At 47.0% G+C, this 25682-nt stretch overlaps 1 protein-coding gene across 1 annotated transcript in view; it reads left to right on the top strand.

Moving 5' to 3' along the window:
* Positions 1-13983: 13983 nt before the first annotated feature.
* LOC115316764 (ATP-binding cassette sub-family G member 1) overlaps positions 13984-25682 on the top strand; it is a 40663-nt gene continuing 28964 nt past the window's right edge. The window contains exon 1 of the mRNA XM_042288730.1: positions 13984-14066. The gene's annotated coding sequence lies outside the window, so the exon portion shown is untranslated. The remainder of the gene's footprint in view (positions 14067-25682) is intronic.

The raw sequence follows: 25682 nt of genomic DNA, 5'->3' as shown, positions 1-25682 counted from the left end.
CTTTAAAAGATATGACTTCGTCTCTTTTAAGGTCGAAAGAGGTGCGTTAGGAGGCCTGTATAGCGCTCCCAGTACTAGACAAGAGTCAAGTATTTTTACCTTGCACCAAAGTGCTTCGGCCTGTTTCTGTTCTTCCATTTCAGCAAAAGGAACTCCTGATTGAAACACTATTAGCACCTGTGAGACAGCATCAGTCGTACCGCCGTAGCGGTGTTCGGGTTCCCGGATGTGTTCGAAGATCGTTAGACGTTTTAGTCATTTTAGCATAAAAGCTTTTGCATTCCCCTAGTACTATAGTTTTGTCCGAACGTTGGAGTATCTGAGAATCAATTCGAAATGTATGTGTCGCACGTAGGGCCTAGGGGAAGCTGTTTCAGCCCTGGGTCACCGAATAACCACAGCAACTTTCAGCGAGGACGTTCCTGCTATCTTTAACCTTTTGTACTAATGGACGATTTTACAAATCTGGCAGTTCTTAAGATTTTGATATAACGTGCTTTCATTGCAGTAGCTTGTATTCGATCGCAATACTTCTTTTTTAAGTGAAAGGCTGGCGAGGGGCGTGCACGCGAACTGTTACAAAGAATTCGAACCAATCATTCCGAAAAAAAGTGTATTAGTAACATTCATAAAACAGTTCATTTATCCCTTTGGAACTCAGGATTCCGAACGCAGTTAGCAAGTCTTCGCATTTTTGATTTATCAGTGCTCAAATTACGGCATCCGACGTCCCTTATAAATTAGTATTAGTAGGCTCTTGGCATTGCCGATCGATATCAATAGTCCACACTAACCTCCATCTGTATGATCAGACTTCTCTTAGATGATTGTTTCATCCAACATTCCAAGATCTAGAATCTTTAAAGAAATGCAGCCCCACTCCTTAGAGGTCCAGAGGTAGCACCACATATATCAACCATTCGTGAAAATTTAATGCAACTCGGAAATAGAAGATTAACTGCACATTTTTCTCTTTCGTTGAATTTATTGCAGTCAGTTTTATTTATGAAGAGTGCATTGTATCAGTCGGTCGATTATTTACTTGTTCTAATTACCTGGACAAGATAACTTGTATTTGTGTCCGTTCCTTGGCCGAAGAAGCAAGGAACGGCGCTCTGTAGCGCTCTGTGGTATCTGTTCTTCCTATGTCCCTGTCTTCAAGCGCACTCGTGTTTTCTAACGTACCATACCAACATGCCCAACAATCAGCACTTGCCGAAGAAGGAGTCTTGCTGCAAAGTTTTGACTATCATTCTTTTCAGTCTCTGCAATAGGCTTTTTTTTTTTTTTTTTTTCAAAGGCGTGTGCCTTTGTGAATCGATGTTTATACATCGATTCTCCACAACTCGGCCAAAAACAACCGCCACAGCCTCCTCGAGCCAATCAGAGAGGCGGAGTGAAGGTATGTGACAAGTCTCTGCAGAAGGAGAGCACTTTGATGACATGTTGTCACGTGCCTCTCTCAAACTGTGATATTGACTCACTGGGACGACCGTTTGCCAAATTGCGATGAAACGAAGTACAGTAGCTACTACGCTAATTACCCAAGCCCTTCATACTTTGGGCATTTGTTTGACAAGAATGTTATGTCAGCAATCACTGTGAACTTGGCTCAGCGGGACTCGAATGGTGCATTAACATTCTACGTGAACTGGGGCCCATTCGTCTGCTTTACGTCGAAAAACAAATGGTGACAGTCAATGTTGCATGATTGGGTTTTGCAAAGAGTCTATTGTGCCATATGTATATAAATTTCCCTGCTGTATAACAATGCATCAACCCATATTATTGAACTAGATGCTCAGAGGTGTGTTGGTTTTTGTAATTAACAAGTTACAACAATAATTATTTCTTACGAGTGTAATATATTTTTTTGTAGCTGGGCCCGTTTTGTGTTCATTAATGTCAGTGTGCTATAATGTTATTATCATGTGTGTATAGTTTTAACTGTCCGCTCTTCATTACCGGCAAAGGCCTTTGGAGGGGATAAATGAATAAATATACATTTTCACATCACTGGAGTTTGCTTTCGGATGCCCCAAATGTTCATGAAAGGTGGAAGGAGTGCAGACAATGAAGCAAGTCTGCCAGTCAGGTTTGTACCATTTATTAATATTGGGGGGGGGGGGGGGGGGGGGGGAGGGGGGGATGAGGGGGGGGGGGGGGGGAGGGGGCTCAGAGATGCGAGTGTCCTCAGAAGCTCCACCGCATGCAGTGAACAGAATTTTGGTGTAGATACTCTTAACGCATGAGTGTGAATATGATGCCTACTTAGTTAGCGTATCAAATATGTTTATTTCCACTCGATAACATAATTATTGATTTTTATTAAACAGTTTCTTAACAAGTTCTATCTGCAACGGTCATAGTACCTGTGCTCCTTGTTGTGGGATGATGCTCCTGGTACGTCGTCGGTATTCAGTTTGGTGGAGTGGCGACTTTGACTGACTGATACCGCCTTGTGATTGTACGTAATATGCCACAACTGACATCTGAGGCACTGAAGCTGCAGGGCTAGCTTCTAATCCCCAAATTTTCTTGGTAATTATCTGCGTCAATGTAGCAAGTTCGGGCATGCATTGCTTACGTGGCTGTGCCTTTTGCTGTACCGCTGACTTGATGGCTGACGAAAAAGTTTGTTTGCTATCAAAGCCACTTCACTCTATTCCGCAATGGCGATTTCTTCTGCATGTCGCGACCACTGCAACTTGTGTAAGTCTTGTATGGCAAAGTTAAGTCGGGTGATGCTTGGTTTTTGAGAACGACCAACCATTTTATTTCTTCAAGTCACTCAGCGGGATTTTCTTTTAAAGTTGGAAATCGCGTGCTTCCCGTAGTGGACACATATAATTGGTGTCGTAAATTATTATTGCCCTTGGACGACGACCGGCACCAAATCAGCTTTCATTGCATTGCCACTCACCTGCTTCGTCGTGCCCATTGTAGAAGCATATGTAATGCTTAGCTCTCATCGAAGTGATGGGGATCAGCAACTTCGGGTAGTTTCGGCACCGGGGACAGAGGCCGCCGAAGATACTCCTCAATGTCCCGCGGTCGCTCCTCGAGACGTGGTCGAGGGTCGTTCGGCGCGAACCCTCGCAGGCCCATTTATTGGTACGGGCACTTCCGGTAGACGTGGTCAGCCTCATGCAGTGGAAGCAGAGTGGTCGGTCGGCCGTTCACAACACCTTCGTCTTCCTCGGTGTACTTTGTTTAGCGCAGACCTACGCTCGTTCTTCCCGATATCAGGAATTCTGCGGCGTTAAGGTGACCCGTTGAATTGGCATCAAATACTATAACGGGCACCCGGTGGCGGTCGTCGTGCCATTGAGACGTGAGTCACCCTCGGCTCGTCAGATGCCACTTCGCTCGCGGAAGTGTCCGGTTAAAATGCCTGTTGAACTTTTTCCCGAACAATCTCAGCAATCAAAATAAAAACCGGCCGAGTGGTGGCAGGAAGTAGCTTTCTGACCTCCTCCCTGACAACGTCGTGGATGATGTCGCAGATGCCTAGGAGGGTTTCGTCGAAGTTGCAGCTGGACGACTCGAGTATCGAGGCACCGTAGGGTTATTGACAGTGACGGGCTCGGGCATGCAGTGCACGTTTAATGTTGGAAGCCTCGGTGATAAACCCTTCGACTGTTGTTGGAGGGTTGCGGACAAGGCTACTGAAGTTGTTTTCCCTCACATGAGGGACATTAGGATTTTGAAGTTCTTGTCTTCTGTAGCATGAGAGTCGGCGCGGGCGCTCGATCAAGCACAAAACACCCTCCGCGAATGCGGTGACGCTCTCGTTGTGGCCGTGTCCTGGACCGAATCAGGTATTCGGCTCTCTGTCGTCGATGTTGGCTCTTTCATCCACGACAAGTATATGTACTGTACGTGCTGGTCGTCTGTCCACCTGTTATGGCAGGCGACGCGGTAGTATTGGTCAATCCAATCCTCGGCATCTTCATACAACTCGCCGTGAAAGGGCGACGGAGTGCGAGCTGCGACGGGCGTGCGAACAGTCGGAACGGACACGGTCTACTGCTAAGGGTTTGACATCGTAGGCTTAGTCCGCTTTGGACTTTCTGGAAGGAGACCGAATTCCGGCGGTTCTTTCTGGTAGCAGTGACTGACTCGGATTTCAGGATCTTCGTGGTTTCTATTGCGGGGTTCGTCCTTGTGGGACTCGCCCGTCTTCTTTTGCGCTTTTCTACCGGACTTGTGATTGGACTTGGTTCACTGCTTCCTGGGGTTGTAAGACGCGGGATAGTCTGCCACCAGTGTCCCGCTGTCGGGGAGCTCGGCTGAGGAGGCGCCAGGGTTGCACAGACTTCTCCCCACTAAAACTTCGACCGGCATGTTGATGACGGTGTCGTAGTTGTGGGAAGTAGGGTGTAGATGGCGCTGCTGGTCGGAATGGCGTCCTGTCGTCACCACTGGACGCGAGCGATGGCCTGTTCGGGATCGCGCTCGCCGAGCCGTTGATGCGTGTGATGCGGTCAGCGTCCGCCCTCTCCCGATAAAGTTTCCCAAGTTCATGTGCCGCCCAACAGACTTCGGGAATTCCACAGAGCGAACAGAGGAGGCGCAGCACCTCCGCTGTGTAGAGTGCAACCGGCTTTCTGGGTGGCGATCCTGTAGGGTTCGCCTACGGAGCGGCTCGGGGATGGTTGCTGGAGTGCCGCCCTGCTCTGGGCGAGACTGGTCCCTTCAACGTAGGTCCGACACCCAGCCGATCAGGTGTACTCTTCGAGCACGGTCCAAGTAGCAACGTTCTGTGACACTTTAGTTACGCTCGGCTGTAGTTAGCGTGTGGCTCGTGAAAGCGATTGGTCGAAGCAAACCACCATACTCCCGCAGCAGGATAGCACCCAGGCCACAGTCGTTTGCATCTGTTTGTAAGACAAACGGCTTCTTTAAGTCTGGGAGCTGTAAACAAGCCTTGTCAGGCGGCTTTTGAAAGGGCTGTGAATGCGCACTGTTGTTGTTCGGTCAACACAACTTTGTACTTTTTTAAGAAGATAAATGAGCGATTCAGATATTTCAGAATAGTAAATAATATCCCTGTAGAACGCTATCATTCCGAGGTATCTTGGAACGCACATTACGTCATGTAGGCTTGGGTATTCCGTTAGCGCGCGCAACTTATCTTCGTTGGGGCGGAACGTGCCGTTATCCACAACGAAACCAAGAAGGTTAATCTTGGGCGCGGCCAACTGAACTTTTCCGGACTGAATCGTGAGGTCAGCATTACTCATTCGCTCAAATACAATACGAAGGTGCTAGAGATGCTGCTCAATAGTTCCCGAAAAAATAACCATGCCGTCCATGTATGCCATGGCGAATTCGTACTTCGCGTCCCCGAGTTCAATATTCATCAGGCGCTGAAAACGTGCTGGCGAGTTAAACAACCCAAATGGCAGTGGGGTGACCTCAAACAACCCTCTGTGGCAGGTGAAAACCGTTTTCTGAAGGTCCGATGGGTGAATCTCGATCCGAAAGAGCCCAAGTGGAGCAATCGGAACAGTGCAACCAGGGGCAATGTGACCTGCAGTTCGAGGTGGGAGATTTTGTGCGCCGGCGTACTCACCCACGGAGTGACGCAGCCCGAGACTTCGCAGCCGCCCTCGCAGACAGGTGGAAAGGTCCGTTTCGTGCGCATGAAAACTGCTCACCACTCACTTACAAACTAATTTATTGCGAGTCTAATAAAAAAAAACAAAAAAACCAGGCCTGTGAATGTCACCGACCTTAAACAATGTTTTCAAGCAGAAGACGAAGATTTCTCGCAGGACCGGAACGAAGCTGATGGCAGTCCCGTTCCGGAAGCCCACGGCAGCGGCACGTGATTCCACTCGGCATGAATGGCTTTTCCGACGAGGCGGGAACCCTAGGCTAGCTTTTCAAGGGTTTCAAAGGCACATTTGATTAAGCAGATGTGGTATGGAGGTCGCCAATGTCTTCTGACCCGAGCTACTCTGTCTGATTCCGGTGCATCCGAGTCTTCTCTCATGAAGAGCTCGTACATGACCAGAACGTGCTGGACCTGACTTTCCTTCGGGTGCTGCGTCCTTGCTTAGAGCTCTCGGAGAATCTGCGTCGCATAGCCCGCAGGCAGGAACTCTTTTCGTAGCCTTGTCTAGGAGTCTGCCCTCGGTGAAGGGGGCCTGCGACCCCAACCAGCACGTGGAGCTCGATTGTAGGGCAAGCGGCACGATGCGGTCTGAGATGAAGGCTTCCAAGGCATTGGAAGCACGGTGGTACGTCCGCACCTCGCAGAGGAAGTCTGCCACGGTATTGACGTCGTCGTACCCAATGTAGACTGGCACAGTCAAGTGTGGTTGGGGCTCTTGTGAGGGGTTCTCTTGCTGACCAGGCGTGAGGGCCAGACGTTGCATCAGCGAGGCGCTCTTCCCTATGACCTTCGCCATGAAAGTTCCCTGTGCAGCTTCTACCATTTCTTGATCCTCTTGCCGTGTCGGCATGGCTACAAACACAAACAGAAAAAAACAACGCCCCCGAGAAACCGACACAAGCAAGCAAACTCTTGCTGAGGTCACAAAACAATCAGACAATTAAACGCCAGTACAATCAACACGGACGTGACACGGAAGCACAGAACGACTCTAGGACACCGGAAGTTGGAAAAGGGCTTAACAAGAAAAGAAACCAAGCCCCGTGAAATTCCTGCAGGTGGGTAGCATAATGATTGAAGACGAGCGCGTTGGTGGCTAGTACGGGTAGCATACAACGCTTGGGCGACATTGTGGTCGGTTTGCCTTGCTGCATACCCGACCCGGGGGAATACTACAGAGCCAACGGTTTCGAAAACAAGAAACCACATTTAATTGAACAAGGACGGGTCGATAAAGAACACTAACGTTGAAACAATGTGTCGCCGGCGGTGCTTGAGTCGAGGCACTGACTGCCTGCGCGCCGCCTCTGATTAAACTTATCAAGGCGGCGCGCGCGATGCGCCCGCGGTTGGCTCGACACCACCGCCACGTGGGACAGTCCACCACCCGTGTCACGTTGATGGGCAACTCGACTGAAGAGCCGGCAGAGTGCACATAGAGTAAAGGGATAAGGGAAAAGTACCCGGCACCTCCACCAGAACATACGATGACAGCCGAGCATGGCCTGGAACTTTCCAGAATAGTAAAGATTGATAGAAGAAAGGACGACCAAACATCCTTGACAATACAACAAAACTGACAAAAGAGAGTTTATCTTGACCGGTACAGAAGCTGCATTGCTTTAGTGCCATTCTGTCCGAATTAAGTCCTCTCCTTCGGTGTTTTGTCGACTGCCTTGGTCAAACTGAACTGAAATGGACGTGGGACAACTTTTCTGGTAATGAGCCACCGCAAACTGTCGCCGAAAGGCGGCGTGAACGGGTGGGCTGGATAGGTAACACGCGCCACAGTGATACACGAGCGATGAAATGTCCATACAGCTTGCAATACGCATAACGAGTGTTGATGAAACGGTTGTGTCGACGAAACTTGCGACAAACCAGAGGATTCAATACCAATTGCAACACCTGTGCTCCGTGAAAGTTCACGTCTACGCCGGAAAAATTTAGGAAGCAGCACAGCATCATCTAGCACGGCACGGGAACTACCAGCTTCAAGGCAGCTCTTCGGGGCGCCACAGAACCAAAATGAGCCTTCGGTCATTTGAACGAAGCGGCACCACGATTGCACTCTGTCAAGCACGACTAACGCAATTTCCGTAGCTAAACTATGTATCCAAATACATTGCACACGCTTCACATGCAGACCTCGAAGATTCCGATGATCAACGAGAGCAACAAAAACGTCGCGTTAAAATTTATCCTAGCGATGTCCGAATCAATCCGAGGTCCAAGCAACGCAGAACCGATTGTCTCTTTTGTGACAATATACCCGTCGATCGCCAGTGAAATGCTCGCCGTTCCTCTATATTTGCACGCTATACCTACGTAAGAGACCACGCTAACTTTGAAGTCGCTTTCGATCGGCTTCATATGACGGCTCCCGCGTTAATGAGATTGGTGACGATCGACGAAACTTCTATTTCCGGGGTCAACTTTCTGTGGGACTTTTGGAAGCGAAGAATTCCCGGCACAGCTTTGATCGACGCTCGAGGTGTGCGAACGCCGTCCCGTAGAGCTTGCTTTCGCAATATTTGAGAATGTGAAAAGACTGTGAAGCCGAATTGGCCGAATCACGCACGACGACAACGTGAAGTGTATCAAGGTCGAAGTGCAGGCGAGCACACGCTTTAAAAAAACTCTGACACCAAAGTTGCTTCAGTGCACATCTGTGTGATCAAACGAACTGTCCGTAACAGATATACATTGTCGCAGAGGGAAACGAATCCACAACCATAAAACAAAAAAAAATAGAAATTTAATCGGCAGACGTCTGCTTAGAAACAAAAGAAAAAGGATGAACGTGGACAGCGACAGCAACGCGACGATGCGTCGGCGTGACAGCTGGCTGTGAGTCGACAAAGCCGCGCTCGACTCCTTATTTACAACACTCGGCATCTGAAGCATTCGACCTAGAAGGGTCGTTAGCGAGCTAGTGCGCAAATCATTAGGGAAGGTCATTCTGACCACTTTATCTTTTACACTCGGGGCAAGGGTAAACTCGAGTCTTCAAGAGGCACGGAGAAGCGTTCCTTCTCAGTCATACGCGCTTGGGGTCTTACTTAAACCTGAAAAAATCGGAAGGAATTTTCCCAGTGATGATTGCAAGGCAGATACAAAACACACGCGTGTATTGCGAGCCTGAGAAACAAAATTTGGGGTCTCCAACCGGTGACAGAAGAAGAGAGTGGAAAAGAGGAGGGATGCCCTTATTATGCCGACTCTCTCTGCCACAGATCAGCGCGATTGAAATCGCATATATATGTGCGAGGCGGCCAACCGCAACCAGAGCGGCGGGCGCCTAGGGCGATCCGGCGGTCGTTGCTCCGATTCACTTTAAAAAACAACAAAAAACAACACTGAAGTGAAATTGTTTTAAAGGGTTAAATCTTATATATACCACTTCTTCTACTAAAAATATTTTTTCATCAATAATTACGCCCCTAGACTCAATTTTGGGGGGTGGGGGGGGGGGGGGGGTAGTCCTGCTCTAGGCCCCGCTCGTTGCTTAAAAAACTCAGCACCTTTTCTCGCCACTCATTGGTTGGAGAGATGATTGACGTGTAAAATATTGGCTGTAAAATTATTTCTCTGTACCGTAATAGTATTGTAATCGACAATATTTTGATGTATGAGAAACAAATAATGTAGATAGAGTCCTTATTGTCTTCAAACGTATCCCGAAATTGCCTTTCCGCTTCGGTTTCAAACGATAACAAACGTGGCTGCTGGCGTCGTCAGTGCAGTGATCAACGAGAGCAGCTCGTCGAGTTCGGCTATTTTAATGTCTGCGAGTCGTTCTTCGTTCACCAAGGTTTTAGGACGAAAATCTCCTCAACCTATCTACTTTGCAGCACACAACTGTCGCAAGCTCACGGCTTGACAAGCGCTGTTGGCGTTGTGCGGGTGCTTGGGTTCGTAGCGGTTGGTAGCGGGACTAGCCTAAGCCCAGCGTCCCAATTTAACTACAGGGTGTCCCCCCAAAACAGTTACAGTTCTTTTTTTCCACCGCAAAAATAAATTATGCATCGCCGAACGCTTATTCTCCACCCAAAGGTAGCGCTAGAGGCCCAAATCAGATGCTAAAGTTTCAGCACAAACCTATATTTTATTCAAAAGTTAGAAGTGACTTTCTGAAACTTTCAATAAATAAATGAGGCCCATTTTAGCTTGTTTTACGTTCCGATCTCGCCAAGCGTTCGGCGCATGCGTGAAGCCGCCATAACTTTAGTTCTGAGATGGCAGGCGGCAGTGCCTGAGACATGCTCGTGCCTTCTCGTGTTCTGCATCCGGAGAGTTCCAGCGAAGTCGTCGCACGCGCAGAAAGACTTAAGTTCCCTCGATGCGTTGAAGAAACGGTGGCGTAGCCAAACTGGCTGGCGACAACGGTCTATTTGGTGCACAGAGGCTACAGAAAAGGATTTTCAAAATACCGCTGAAGGCCCTCCTTCCAGCAGCGTTACGTCATGAAACGAGCTTTCGGAGTCTCCGCCCTCGCACATCTTCAGCGCCTATCAGAGCTATTCACGTGCACTCTTTTATTTTCAAAAAAGAGGGTCAAAAGACATCACGATTGGTGTCAGTGAGGGTAAAGTGAAGTGCGGGGGAATAAACCTACAATGTACCAATATAGATGGGCCAGTAGGTACATTGCAAGGGTATAAAGCGCCGAAAAGGTGAGGATCGAGACATGAAGACAACGACCTGTGTCGTTTTCTATAGAAAAATAGAAAACTAATAACAAACTCGCTGCGCTACGTTCGTGGAAATCTACTAGTCCCCCCCCCCCTTTTTTTTTCCCTCCGCTTTTTGTTGCATTTGTTTTAAAAACACCGACTCACTAAAGTATACATCACGTCGAGACATTTCCAAGGTCTCTGCATGCCATTAGCCTACGTCGCTACGGTTCTACCTGTTCCTTTCTTTTTTTCTGTTGTGTGCCTTTCTTTTTTTGGTCGCGTGTGGTAAGGTGTTTTGCTAGGGCTTGGGTAAACACAGACTAGCGCATTCGCGGAACACGTCACTCGGCTTGTCCAGCTGTATTCTGGCATCGAATGTATCAGGAACTTACTTCGAAAAAGGTAAGGCGAGCTCGAAGAGACATGGTCGACTTCTATGCGCATAGAGTGCGCGGATCAAGGTATCGCTAATTATGCCCCTTTATTGCATCTTTAACATGACCCGCGCTGTGACGCTCAACATGACATTTAACCATGCTCAGTGTCACAGTACAAGGTGGTTTAAAGTGATGAAATGCCTTTTTAATGTTTCGTCCAATCCCAAACTTTCGTCCGTCCGTCCGTCAGTGAATTTCCCGCTAAATTTAGCGGGACAGTTGATATCACGAGACGTGTACACGAGGCCCGTTTCTCAGCTAAATTTAGCGAAAAAAATTGACGTCCATTGACATGCCGTCACGGGACATATAAAAACCAATTCAGTTTCCCCCTCTAAATTTAGTGGAAAAATTCACGTCACGCTACCTACACACTTATTCAGTTTCCCCGCTAAATTTGGCGGGAAATTGACGTCACCTCATGTCACGTGACCTATGCGACTTGGAGACCTTAACAGCCCGTGACCTGCACGTCAACTCAGTTTTGCCGATAAATTTAGCGGAAAAATGAACGTCTTGTGACCTAGATGCCAATCCAGTTTCCCCGCTATATTTAGCGGGGAAATCGATGCCGTGTGGCCTGACGTAACACGACCTATACAGTATTTCAGTTTGCCCGCAAAATTTAGCGGGGAAATATATGTCACGCGATACACCAATTCCCTCACCAAGAGACGGATCTCACCAGCCAGTTCGACTACGCCACCGCAGCCGCAATGCATCGAGGGAACTTTGGTCTTTCTGCACGCGCGACGACCTCGATGGAGCTCTCCGTGTGTAGAGCACGAGACGGCAGGAGCCGTCGCAAACACGGCCGTCTGCCTCCTGTATAAACTGAAATCATGGAGGCGTCACGCATACGCCGAACGCTTAATGAGATGGGAGTATTCCCTATAATGCATTTTATGTATACGTAGTCGCGAAGGAACTTCGATAGAGGTATCCAGTGGAGTAAAAGGAGACACCTCTGGAACGTGGGCATACATAACTTTAATGACAAAGAATGCGGACCGAAAGGCGCGGTCCTTTGCAGCGCACCGGACGAAGGCTGCTCCTCGGCGAGTTGTCTTCACGTGGGCGAGGGAGAATCCATTAAGACGTCTGGCTCTTGAGCCGACGGTCCCCCGACGCTCGGGCGCCATATTAGAGGGCCGACATGCACTACGCGCTTTCCACTTTTAGCCGCCTCCTGCTTTCCTATATCCTCTCCACTTTTTACCTTGCAACAACTTGGCTCCCTCGCAGCTTACGAGAGGGAGAGTGCTAAGAGCGCAACAGCGCTATCTTCTCTGTAGAAGGCTGTAGGTCGGCCTTTAAAGATAAATGTTGCTGGCAATTTTTTTTCGTCTAAATATATTTTTAGCTTTGTCATTCGCCGAGAACCCTCGTATTGATTGCGGCGATCGCCTCTCCCTAGTGAAAAAGTCATTTGTATAAGAAACTTCTTGTTTCCAATAAACACATATAAATCATACAAGATATATAAGAACATACAAGAACCATCTAAGAGATATATAAGAATTATATAAGAACTATATAAGATATATAAGAACCATATAAGCAACTTCTCACAAATCTCTTATATGGCGCTTGTATCTTCTCATATATTTATTTATTTATTTATTTATTTATAATACCCTCAGGGCCACAGGTGGCGTTACAGAGGGGAGTGGGTTTACATGAAGTAGTTGGTGATGGCGTCCCGAAATCTTCCACTGTCGGTGATGCCGATGAGGTTCTCGGGGAGGTCATTCCAGTCCACAATCGCAGATGATAAGAGCGCCTTCTGGTGTGCGAGGGTGAAGCATTGTGGGCGGGCGATCTTACAAGGATGGTCAAATCTAGCCGAGATGTATGATGGGGGGTTTAAGAGAGATTGTAAGATGGGCGTATAAAATACCTTGTGAAGAAGACAAAGGCGAGAGATCCTACGACGTGAAGATAATAGCGGAAGGTCAAGGTGAGCTTTCATTAACGAGACACTCGAAAAACGGGAATAATCAGAAAAAATGTAGCGTGCAGCACGGCTCTGAACAGATTCAATTAAATCAGTTAGCGTTGATTGATGAGGATGCCAAATTGAAGACGCATATTCTAATTTGGGACGGACAAGAGTAACGTACAGGAGGCGCTTAAGGTTATTGGGAACATATCTAAAATTTCGACGGATGTAGCTTAAACTTCGATTAGCAGATTGTACAATGTTGTTAATATGAGTATTCCAAGAGAGATTAGGTGAAAGATGCACGCCGAGGTATTTATAGTGGTCTGTATATTCGAGTATAGTCCCATCCAAAAGTAGCGTAGGATTAGTTTCTGCTAATGAATTAGAAAAACGCATGCACTTACATTTGTTAGTATTGAGAGACATTTTCCAATTCTGGCACCTGTCGGTTATTTTGAGAAGGTCAGCTTGCAAAATGAGAAGGTCATATAGTTCTCATAAAGTTCTTATATGGTTATTTTGTGGTTCTTATATGGTTCTTATATGTTCCTAAATATCTTGTATGATTCATATGTGTTTATTGGACACAAGAAATTTCTCATACAAATGAGAATTTTCATTTGGGAGCTCCCAAGTGCTTTGCGGAGAAGTAGACGCTACATGTTTCTTACGGTGGCATACCCGGAGGGTCACTCTGAACACGCAAAGTCCTTCTATATAGGAACGTCACTTGTTGCTCCTTGAACCATTTTAACCCACGAGAAGGACGATGACCTCGCGCCTCCAACGCTCACGAAGTTTCGGTTCTAAAAAAAACGTCCTCCCCGTTTGGCACTAAAGTCGCGGTCGAACTGCTAATACATCTTTAAAAAAAGAAAAAAAAAAACATTCTGCAGGCATGTTTAAAGCGTACATAACGTATGAATGCAAACATGCTTGTTCCAAAATGCTCGGATAATTCCAACAACGGATAATTCGAACATCACATCTGCAACAAACACCGTATCTTCTGCATATGTACGAGCACGGTGACGCGGTTTCGGAGAGGATTACCGTGGCAGCCCCTTAGTCCTGTCGTTCTTCTGATTGGCTGAACTGACGAAAGGAAGGCCGATGATTGATGTTCCCAGTGCGCCGTAAACAAGCGTGCATACATGAGTGTGTAAGAACGCGGAGCATTTGGCGAACGCCCGGATTCGGAAAACAACGCATGATAGTGGATGGATAAGCGAAGTTCCACGAGGTCGGATGCGCGTATCTCTGAAAAGATGTGCGCGCGCGTTTCTGGGCGCTGATAGCCGCGTGTTTCTCTATCGGGCGGGTGGTGTGTTATGTCCTCGGTGGACACCGTGCTGTCGACGAGCCCAACATTTCCCGATTCGGTGAGCTACGCCGTTTGTCGACTTCCTCGCGCGAAATCGGTGTACGTTTCAGTATGGGAAGTTCTACAATCCGTTTTACTTTGCGGTGGGCCGAAAAGGGACGCCTACGAGCCATCTCGGCCAATAAAACGCCCTGAACGTGACCACGTGACTACGAGCCCCGCATGTCGCCACGCCTCTCCCCAAGGTCACATTACGCTCACGTAGCCTCGGATTGGCTTGGATAGTTCGCGGTGTCGTCCGCGGTCCATCATAAGGTAAAACAAAACATAGCAAGTCGTGTGTTCTTGTTGTCTTTATTGCTGCAGAACGATAGTGGTGTTGACAACTCGCACTGCCCCTACGCAGCATGCTTTAATGCGCTCACTGGAAGTCCACGGCATCGGGACAAAACAACAACAACGTTATTCTAATATTTCCCGTTGTCATATTGATGAACCTATTGTTTGCACAAAGCTGTCCTGTTGAAAGGCCGGAAGGTGAGCGTGGGCTCCAATTGCTGTCTGAGCCAACACGCGCCTACCTCTATTAAAACGAAAGAAACACACAAGAGAACAAAACAAACGACACAACTATGTCGTTTGTCTCGTCCTCTTGTTCGTTTCTTTCGTTTTAAGTCAATGTAGATCACCAACACGCTCAAGTATTTAATAAAAAAGCATATATTAATTACGAAGTGAAGTGACTGGAGCCAAAAGTAAGAGACCACGACGGTGTCCTCGCGGAAAGATATATATGAGCTGAAGCGTCCGATTGGGCTTTTTTCTGCATGGGCGCAGTCCCCAAAAGCTCTGTTATCTCTCAATTTCTCACTCAGTTCGAACTATGGCACCCAAACTTCTCATTCTATTTTTAAACCCAACTGAAACTCTCTTAAAAAAAAAAAAGAAAAAAAAGAATTGGCAGGTACGACAAAGAAGCACGAAGGACCGTTTCAGTTCATATCGTCCGCGAAAGTACATGTCGAGGAAGCTCGAAATCAAGCCATAGGAGAATCATTCCACGTTATTATTTAAAAGAAGAAGAAGAAGAAGAAGAAGAAGAAGAAAGAAGCTATTCAGGGGCATTTATTGAAGAAAAATACAGATCATAGCTTTGGTAAAAAAAAAAAAAAAGTTTACACCGTCTGTTGAGCATGTATCTTGTTTTCTATAATCACTGCAGAATGTGGCCAGTACCGAGCGTATAATTATCTCTCGGCGGCCAATTAGCGAGGCGGCAGCACTGGCATTTTTGTACAACAGACCTGGAGGAAAATGTCCGCCATCATTTGCATCTTGATTCGGGCGCTTGGCAGCGGCGGCGCGTAGAGACTCATCATTGGTTGACCCGTAGGGCGCAAGGTTGCTGGCGAGACTTTAGTCGACAACACGGGCAAAGCAGCAAAACAGAACTTGCAAGGTCGGTAGCTAGTTATTTCCAGCCTTGTTTTGCAAGATAAATCCGACGTCCTGGGTTGTACTAAGGGGAAAAAAAAAAAAAAAAAACACTTGACAGATAGTTTAACGCGGCCAAACGAACACGTATTACCTTTTGAGTGTATTTTGTTTTGCTTGTCTTTTTGTCGCTCTCTTGTTCGTTCTCACTTGTGGGACTACAGATTTCAGTGCTTACGGCTTGCAGCCTTCCGCTTTCCTCTCTATCTGGAGGTAGCAGGGGCGGACTTGGTCATAAAAAGAATAGCTCTAAGGTGCGACTTTATTTTATAAAGAAAAGGCCGCCAACACTTTATTTTTTCGAAAAAATGTGTCTCCCGCTTGGAGAAATAGCATCTTCTCCGTGACGTTAGATATGTTTGTGATACACTTCTTTGCAGAACCCCCTGCCCCCAAACGAAATTGGGGGGAGGAGAGGGGGGGGGGGGGGAGAGGCTGACGTAGTAGGAGGGGGGAATAAACTCCCCCCCCCCTCCTTCCCCCGTAACTTGAACCCTGGAGGTAGCGACTGCCTGCCGCGGAATCTTAGAGTCCACTGCAACCCTTGAAGTTCAGTCTTACTCACCATTTATATTCCCTGGGGAGTGGAGAAACAGAAAGAGGGAACAACTCGATTCTGGAGATTCGTGTTATTCTGTCCCTGTTTTTCCCCTCTCCAGGGTTTAACAAAATGTCAGTTCTTAAAGGGGTATTCACACGAGGGGGAAATCCCGGAGATTTTTCCCCGGCACGCGCGCATCATGAGACAAAAACGCGAGGCTTTTGCGCATCGCAAAGCCTGACGTTTTCGTCGCAAGATTCGCGTGTCGTGGAGAAATTCCCGGGATTTCCCCCTCGTGTGAATACCCCTTAAAGGGGTATTCACGCGAAAGAGAAATCCCGGGGATTTCTCCCCGGCACGCGCGCATCACGAGATGAAAACATGAGGAATTGGGCACATCGCAAAGCCTGACGTTTTCGTCGTGGGATGCGCGTGCCGGTTAAGGTTAAGGGGTATTCGTGTGAATACCCCTTAACCAGCTCGCCTGTACTCTGGCATCACACTGTTCATGCATCATATCAAAGACACGCCGTTCGCCGCACTCATGATGACAGCATTTTTCGCGGACACGTCTCAGTCCCGTTTCAAACAATAGATACTTTTAGGGAACCGTTTTCGTCCATCCGATACGGTACGGGTACGATGGGCCCTCCGGTACGCACTGCCGATATGAAAGACGTCTGTGGTAGCGCATGCCCAATTCGTATACCGGAGGGATTATCGTACCGTATCGGATCTGCAAAAACGCTTCCCTAAGACTCTCCATTAGGGAGTTTTCCTAGACCGCGTTTCCCCTCTCCGCAACGAGGAAGCCGCTTCTGCGCCTGCGCGCCGATGGCATATCGAGCGGGTTGCGAAGAGCGTTGTGGGAGGACGAAGACGATCTACGAAAACTCCCCAATGTTCGCAGACTGCCTTTTGTAAGATATGCAGTTTGATTGCCCGCGGCCTAACGATCACAGACCACGACGAGCCGCAACAAACAGCTCCGACCCAGTGTAGGAAACACGCACAGATACGTTCCGTCTCAGCGACTCGTGCTTCGAAGGCCACCGCGCGGGACCGAGATTTTCGACGCACCGAGGATCCGCGGCCTCCGGCCTCGAGGGCCGTGGAGCGACAGAGCGCTCGCGCGAAGTCACACAAAAAAACCGGTTGAGCGAGGGTTCCCTTTATCAAGGGGTTGCCTTTCCACGTACGTGTAACGTCGTAATACCCCGTATCATTTCGCGATGGACCGCGGAGGACGCTACAAGCCATCGAAACCAATCCCATGCCGCGTTGGTGTCACGTGACCTTGCAGCGACACGCGAAACGCGTAGTGACGTCATACATTCACAACGCTGGATTGGTTGGCATGGCTGATATAGGGTGTGCTGCGGGCCGTCGTAAGGTCAGACGGAGAGTAGGCGCTCGCACGCAACGGCGACCTCTTTCCCGAGTGCGGAATCGGCTTCGCCTTTGACGGCCACTCGCGTCTTGACTCTTGCGCGTGCAGACTTTCTCCAGGATTACTTTTGCCTTCGAAGGAGCGCCGGGAGCGATTGCGTAAACGGTCAGTGGACTGCGAAAGCTTTCATCTATTTATAACGCGCGCTTTTTGACACGTTAGAGAGGGAATCCTAGTTCGCTTGGTTAGCCACGCGCACGGGAATGGCTAGACGTTGTTGTACGAGGGTGTTTACCTGAACGATGGCTTTCTTGCTCTTAGAGGAAACGACAAGAAAAACAAGGTATTTTTGAATTAGGTTATCAGGTGGAAAAACGGGTATAGTTTTGGGGGAACACTACCATGTGTAATATTAGTAAACTTTTTCTGTAACGTGTACCCCCTCCCCCGCCTCTCTTCATCCGCTGTCCACTGAGACTGAATCTCGATTGAGCTGCAATACTGTAACCCCCTGTTAGACGGGCGCCCTTAACTTGAGTTAAGTCACCCTTAACTTGAGTTACGCATCACCACAGTTACCACACTATGCTTACGCAGGGATATTCCAGAAGTGAAGAGTGCGCGTGCACAGCTTTGATGGGCGCTCAAGATGTCCAAGCACAAGTGCGCCCACAGCTTTGACAACATGGTCAAAGAACGTTGTCCAAAATTATCGTCCTTTTCACCCTCCGTCGCATGGGCGCTGACATCTATAGGAATCACGTGACGCGGCCGCCATAAGGTGCCTTTAACTCGTCGCTGCGCTCTCCTTTCCGATCCTTGGCAAAGCCTTTGTATTCGTGTTTCTCGTCGTGTTCCATTGTGTTTCATGCCTTAATTTGTAAAGCTTCGTGTGGTGCTACGTTTGCTACCAACTACATTCCTTTATTATGTGGATTGCATAATTTCTGCAGTTAATTTTAGGACATGTTTTGACTATTTTCACTGTCGGCGGGTCACATACATCTGATGAGATTACAAGGGTACACATGAATCATACTGACGCAGAGTGAGTGTGTAGGTAACAAGCCACTATGTGTGCTTATTGAAACCTTCGTAAGAAATCGAAAACAGTGGCTCTTGATTATATATAGGATATACAAGGTAGGCCACGAATGTTTAGCTTGCATTTTATCTGATGCTCGGAATAATGTAATGTAAATAGTGTGCATGTTGCGGCTGCTGCGCCGGCGGGTGTGTGTGTGTTATTTTATTATTTGTTTTCGCTCCTGACGCCGTCGGCTCGAGTGTTCGGTGCGGGTGGTGTACATGTTGTGGCTGCCGCGACGGCGGGGGTGTGTTCTTTAATTATTTGTTTTTGCTCCGGACGGCGTCGGCCCGAATGTTCGGAGCGCACGGGTGTTCCCCGATCCGGGCAGTCGGCGCTCAGGCGCCAGCCAGGCGGCGAACAATGCACGGGCCGATTAGACAAGGAATTTGGTTCTGGCGGTTGGAGAACTGACGGGGTGTTGTATTTACTGTCGGACGTTTATTGGACAGGTGTATACCACGTGACCTCTTTGGGCTTTTAAATTATTGGTCGGTCCTGGCCAGAGGGACAGAAGGACCTTTCCTACAAAAGCCCGTGTCGGGCGAGGCGTATGAGCTGGGCGCGCACGCGGACTTGGAGGCGCGCAGCAATGATGCCGGGTCCCTGACTTTTTGCTACGAACGTACAGAGTCAGTAATTATTCGGTCTAATAAACACCTTGGAAAACGTCAACCGTCTAACGGCTCCTGAACTCGACGGCACCAACAGAAGACGCCGAGGACCGTCGTCATCAGAAAATTACGAAGAACCAAAAAGAAACTTTTACTCTTAACATCAGGTGATGTGTTTGTTTATAATATTACACCTAAAATGCGTTAGATGTTAATCGATTTTGCAACAGAAATATTCGCTGTATCGGTTTATTTATACATTTAAAGAAACTACACCCAATGCTCGGCCAAGTGTCTACGATCATTAAGATGCTTTAAATATTTTCTTCAGGCATCACAATTTAATTAAAGTAATTAATTTGAACAGAAACGTTGTGACTTCCCGGGTGAAAACGACAGACACAGACAAATTGACAGTGCCCAGGAACCGACGTAACGCGAAAAAAATCCGTCTGTATGGAAATCACCCTAGACCAGCGTTGTTGTCGATACCGGAGAGGAATTAACTTTCAGCCGCTGCTGATGCCGAAATGTATCAAGCGCATCAGTCCAAGCAAATAGAGATTTGTCTATACAGGTCCATGAAGTGGTGCCTGGCACTTGCTGAAGGTCGTTTCTCTTGCGTCATTTAATTTCATTTGGCAATTGTCATAAAACGTAAATGTCTCACTGCCCTTGACGGGCTTGCCAGTTACCTTATATCCTGAGCACGCCGTAAGGAAAGGTACGTTTTACACATAATTTATTTCCTACTTGGCAAGCATTGTAAAATGCTGGTAATGATTACTTTACAAGGGCAGATACGAGGGCCGATTTTCCCCTGATTTTTCCGACATATATCCCGTCCCCTGTCTTTACGTATATAACTCTTTCTAAACCTACTTAATTTCTTTCAAAAATAAAAAATAAATAAAAAAAGCTGTGTCGATATTACGTATTTTTTAGATTATCTGCGCCATTGTGGGAGCTCTTTCGAGCATACTAAATTATCAAAACGTTTGTGTCCGTGAGAAAAAAATTTGAGCAGAAAACTTCCGAGGTTGTCTGTTTTCCGCAAACGAACACATTGTTCATCCAGGTTGTCGACCTACTCTTTTACTCTGGCCAAAATTAACGAAGAACTTGGCCGAAGCTAACGACGAAGATGACTATATCTATGATAAGATGTTTGTAAAAAAAAGTCATAGATTTTGACTCAAAACCACTACGTCTCCGAGTGGCTCAATACCACTCCTTCCTTCATGGGTTGTAACTTGTGTGCAACAACTAACATACTTGTATCACGAAATAGACTTATGATTTCCTTTCGTGATGTCACGACCAGGATTTGCCCCGCCGTGGACCAGCGATTTGGCAGGCATGATCAAAAGAAGCTATGGTTTGGCCAACCGCCAGCCTCATGTTCCCCTTCTCCGGGGATTATTTTTGTCATTCTTGTCCAGCTCGCTTGCAGCTATATATATATGCATTTAATTGCGTTATAATCGACCACATCGACGCTTTTGGTCACACACGTGGCTAATATTCCCCGCTGTGTTGGGAAGTACTTTAAGTACATTGTACTTAAAGTTCTACTTCAAGTAGGGTTAGGAAACTTGAACTTTACTTGAAATACATTCTCTGAGTATGTACTTGTACTTGACTTCAAGTATTTTTTCTGGTACTTTCCGAGTAAAGTACAATTTCTGACCTCAAAGTGAATTCCCCAAATTTTGTTTTGCTAAATTTTTATCACGAAATGATGCTTTGTCAACTACGCAGAAATAGTGGTAAGGATATTCTACTCTCACCGTCGATATGAGCAGACGAGGCATCGCTCCGTTTGGGCTGGGGGTGGCTTCCCCCTAGCTTTTTGAATACAGGGTACTTCTCGGTCGGTCAGCGCAAGCAAAGGGGTTTAAAATATTATGAGAGCAAAATTAATCATAATCTAGCTCCTAAAACTGTGGTGTGGAATAATTAAACTTTCAAGTGGAAAAAAAAAAGACAACAGTGGAGAACGTCAGAATGTTTTGAGACATTCTCTTTTTTCTTTTTCTTCGACTTGAAAGTTTCTTAATTTTTTCCCACCCCAATCTCAGGTGTCGCGTTATGATTAATTATCACTAGCTTGCTTTCACACTCACTACTTTTTTTCCATTAAAGAGAGGACACTCCTCTCTGAGAGGATTGCTTGCTGAAGCTACGGGGATGACATCATGGTCCAACGATTCAGTGCAAGCTGCGCCAAATTCAGAAGAGGGACTTCTGAATTCGGCTTCATTCGTGAAAATAACTACTCTGTGGCCACTTGACTTTATCAAACATTCGCCGCTGTTTTATTAAAAATAGGTACGCACTGTTGATTATTCCTGGGCAATGGATACCAGTTCAAAATCACGGTATAAGGAAATTAAAAGACATCATAAAAGATTGTGATAAAATACAAGGTGTAAAAAAAAATAGTTTTTTTTTTTTTTTTACCGCAAAAATAAACTAGGCGTTGCCGAACGCTCTATCTCCACCCAAAGGTAGCGCTCGACGTCACAACCAGATACCAAAGTTTCAGCCCGATCCGATACCTTATTCAAGAGTTATAAGTGATTTTCTGAAAATTTCAATGAGAAATGAAGCCAATTTTTGCCCGTTTTCGGTTTCTGGTGCCATAGAGCCCCATGTATTCGAAAACTCCGTCGGCCGCTATTTTTCCATTGACATTTTCAGAAAATCATTTATAACTTTTGATTAAGGTGTCAGATCGGGCTGAAACTTTGGCATCTGTTGTGACCTCTAGTGCTACCTTTCGACGGAGAATGAGCGTTCGGTGATGCCTTGTTTATTTTTGAGGTAAAAAAAAAAAAACTTTTTGTTGTGACACCCTTTACTTCTACTTTACATTTAAAGCACATTTTATTCATAGTACTTTACTTCAATTACATTGCACCCAGTGTACTTTCTACTTTACTTGAAGTACATCACGTCTCATTTACTTTGTACTTTAGTTGAAGTACCTTTTAGATGTACTTTACCTAACACTGATTCTCCGAGAGTTTACGAAACGCCGAGACGCGACTGATTATGTACGCACTACTCGCTTCGCTATTTGTTCTTCGGTGCTCTTATCGGCAAATGACGGAAACGTTATCTGCGATGCGATAGTGGCATTCTCAAAACTCGCCACGCACTGCGTTTCGTAAACTGTCACTAACTCTACTCGCGTAACTCTCGACAGAAAAAGCTATATTTTTTTTTCTTCCGTTTCTGACACGTCATGGTGCTTCATTTTATACTCCCTGCCGCGTCGATGATAAAGCAAGTTTTTGAGGTTGTTCCTGCCCTGCCCGAAGTAGTTCTCACAAGGCTTGGTTGTCGGGGGAAGAAACATAGTTTTTGGTGCTTGAAGCATATACCTGAACGAAAATGCACCTACTCAACACATGAGGGGAAAATTGAGTATTGAACCGCAAAAAGCAAGGATTTTTTTTCTTCCTGTTTACTGCGTTTTTTGAGGTGAATACTAGTGATGTTTTTGCTGTGATGTTTGGTGCCAAATGGATAAATATCCTAGCGGAAAACGACGCGGTCCTTCGAGCGTGAATTCGGCCTTCCGACAATCTGTCAGGGTCATGTAGCGCGTAGCGTCATCTGTAACTCGACACCCCCTAGTTCGATGCAAACTGTTTTTCTAAACGACCTTGGCGCACTTCTGGCGTCATGAAAGAACCCGAGCACACCACACTTAATCGTTCTGTTATCCTCAACGGAAGGCGACCTTGCGTAATTCGAGGAAGGTGAATACCAGATAAAAAGTACGAAAAACATTGGAGTTGTGGGCAAAACAAAAACGCCTGTTCCTCCTTTTCTTGCAAACTCGGCGCTTTAATTACGTTCCCGACTTGTGTGTTTACTGCGTCCAAAATGTGGTCCCTCGAATTCTGCCTGATGACGTCATAGAAGTCTCACGCTATCGCCGACCGCGATACTGGCATTGTCAAGACAGCCATGGCAGATGTGGCAGATGTATTTTAGATGCAGGTTGCGTGCGCACAACTTGACAGTCCACGGAAGGTTCGGCAGTCAGGGGTTGGGACGCCGCGACGACAGCGACACTCGCTTTCAAATGGTAAATCTAACAGTGCGCATCTTTGACTTTCAAATCTAGGAAGTGTCACAGGAAGGCGGTAGGCCTCCCGAGTAACGATGTGAAAGAAGGGGCCGAGCGATAGGGCCACGCTCTGGTGGAGAGTCTTAGCAATGAAGAGAGACGGAGGCGTGTGTCAGATATATAAATGACGTTTAATTTGACAGGGGTTTAGTAGATAATTAGGCGCTATATAATATGCAAAAATCACGTAGATATCAAACGGCAGATAGCACAGGTACACACAGTATAACGGTTTAGAATTTCATGCTCGGGGTTGCCTAGACAGTACTAGAAAAATACTAAGTTTAAGAGAGTCCTAATGGTAAACTAAAATAGGGGGATAAGTGAGTGCAAAGAAAAAGTCTCATCTGGCGTAGAGGTGCTGGCGTCTCCCTGCGCGGTCCGTCCGAGGTGGAGAAATTCCGGCGGGTGGCTTGGCACACCGTGGGCGCGGCTCACTGGCCCCGCACGCCCACTTTTTGCGGTCGCACACTCACTGGAAGCTTCGTCCGGTGCCTGGCGTGGGGCCGTCGACAGGGTCTCGCCGCATCCTTCGACGTCGCGATGCGTCCGTCCGCCTTAGAGTTCTCTCTCGCACTGGCAGTCCTGGCGACCCCGCGGTTCCCGCACTCTCTTTGTTCCCACGGTAGGTTGTTGCCCCCTCGGTCTGACCCCTGACCCTAAAGCAGTGTTCTTCTAAATACCAAGACCCGCCAGGCCATTCCAGCGTTGACGAAAAACATTCCAACAGCGAGCCGCCAGCTCGCCTCGTAAATCTGGGGCTGCAGAGACCTGTGTACCCCCCAAAACCACTCTAGGTTGTGTATACGAAGAAACACCGAACATGCGGTCGCTTCAACGAAGCGCTGCCTGCGTAACCTGACACGCGCCTGGCCGCGAGCTCATCCGCCGAAGGCGGTCGTTTACTTCACTGGCCATTATTCTTCCGCAGACGTCAGCACGACCCCCGTCGGTTTCTGGAACAGCCGGTTTCTGTGACAGGAAGACCCCTTTCAAATTTCAGTCTGGCAACTTTGATCATCATTTCAGTTATGGCATGCATGATAGCATCTCTGCCATATGAATGGTGTACTTCTTGAGGCTGATGAAGGAAGATGATGAACATTCTACAAAGTGGAGGATACGGGAGGCCTGTACCTTCGAGACGTCAATGCATCACGACTCACGAATTTGATAAAGCGGTTGCGCAAGCGTTCGTTTCAGAATGTCGTCCGATCAATCTCTTGGCAAAAGTTTGGCTGTGAAGCTTTCTGAGAGCAGAAATTCAATCAAGGGGCATATGGGTCGCCGTTTTGTACCGGTCAATTTTTATGTTCAGATCTTCGGAACTGGTGTTCCGAACCAGCTACAGAAGGCAGAAAATACGCATAAACTATGGCATACAAAAATTAGATTATCAAATACCTGTACTTCTGAATGACCACCCTGATCTCATGACCATTATTCTGGGAGGTATGTCTATACAAGCTTTAAAGAAAAACATAAATGTCTATCTATTGTCCCTTCAAAAATAACATGTTTTTTTTTCAGTATTTTTTTTTTTTTTTGTGCGCGTATGTTGTTTTTTGTGCAGCATCTCTTTGTAGAGATGGCTGGCTGGCTGCACTATGTTGTTGTTTGCGGCTCCTTTGTTTGTCATGTTTGTGCAGGCATAAAAATTTATGTGCCTCGTTGTTGTTTGTCTTACGTGAGGGAGTGTCTGGTTTTAGTTCATTGTTTTCTCTTTGTTTACAGTGTTCTGTACCGCTTATGGGATTTTATGTTTGATCTTTCATGATCAAGTAGTTTTCGTCATCTAAGTCTTTCATTTTGTCTTGACGTGGAGATGGCGGGGGGCTGTCGCCTTGTCAGGCATGTCGATGCCTTTTGTGACGGCGCCCCAGACAGCTGTATTCCTCGACGGTTGTCTAAATAAACTTTGATTTGATTTGATTTGATTTGAAACCAATTCGGAAAGAATTATGAGGCGACAAAACAACCGATTTTCGTCTGCCATTGACGTGCCGAAGTGACGGAGCCCATTGAAAAAGAGTTTCACGTTTGTCTGTTTCTTGGGTAAAGGGAAAGGTGTAAGCTAGGAGAGGTGTGCAGCTTCGTGACCACCATCATTTTGTCGAAAGTGAAACTGCTTTTTGCGTCACCAGATGGAACCGAATTTCGAAAAGGGTTTCTCGTGAAGGTCCTGGCGCTGGCTGCCGCCCAAACATAAATAAATGCATTTTTGTGTGTTTTTTAACAACTGTTGCACCACCTGACGGATTGGCACTTTCGCTACAGGCAGTGGTATAAATATTTATAATCGATTTTCTTGAATGTGCTCACCTGAAGAAGAGTCGCCGAACCGGGCTAAACTTGGCGGCGCACCAAGTTGCTTCAATCGTCATCGTACACTCTGAACTAGAAT

The sequence above is a fragment of the Ixodes scapularis genome, unplaced genomic scaffold (genome assembly GCF_016920785.2).
Source record: "Ixodes scapularis isolate PalLabHiFi unplaced genomic scaffold, ASM1692078v2 PGA_scaffold10__122_contigs__length_95168666, whole genome shotgun sequence".
Taxonomy (NCBI): Eukaryota; Metazoa; Arthropoda; class Arachnida; order Ixodida; family Ixodidae; genus Ixodes; species Ixodes scapularis.
The sequence above is the reverse complement of the archived record's forward strand: the minus strand, read 5'-3'. Positions and strand labels throughout refer to the sequence as shown.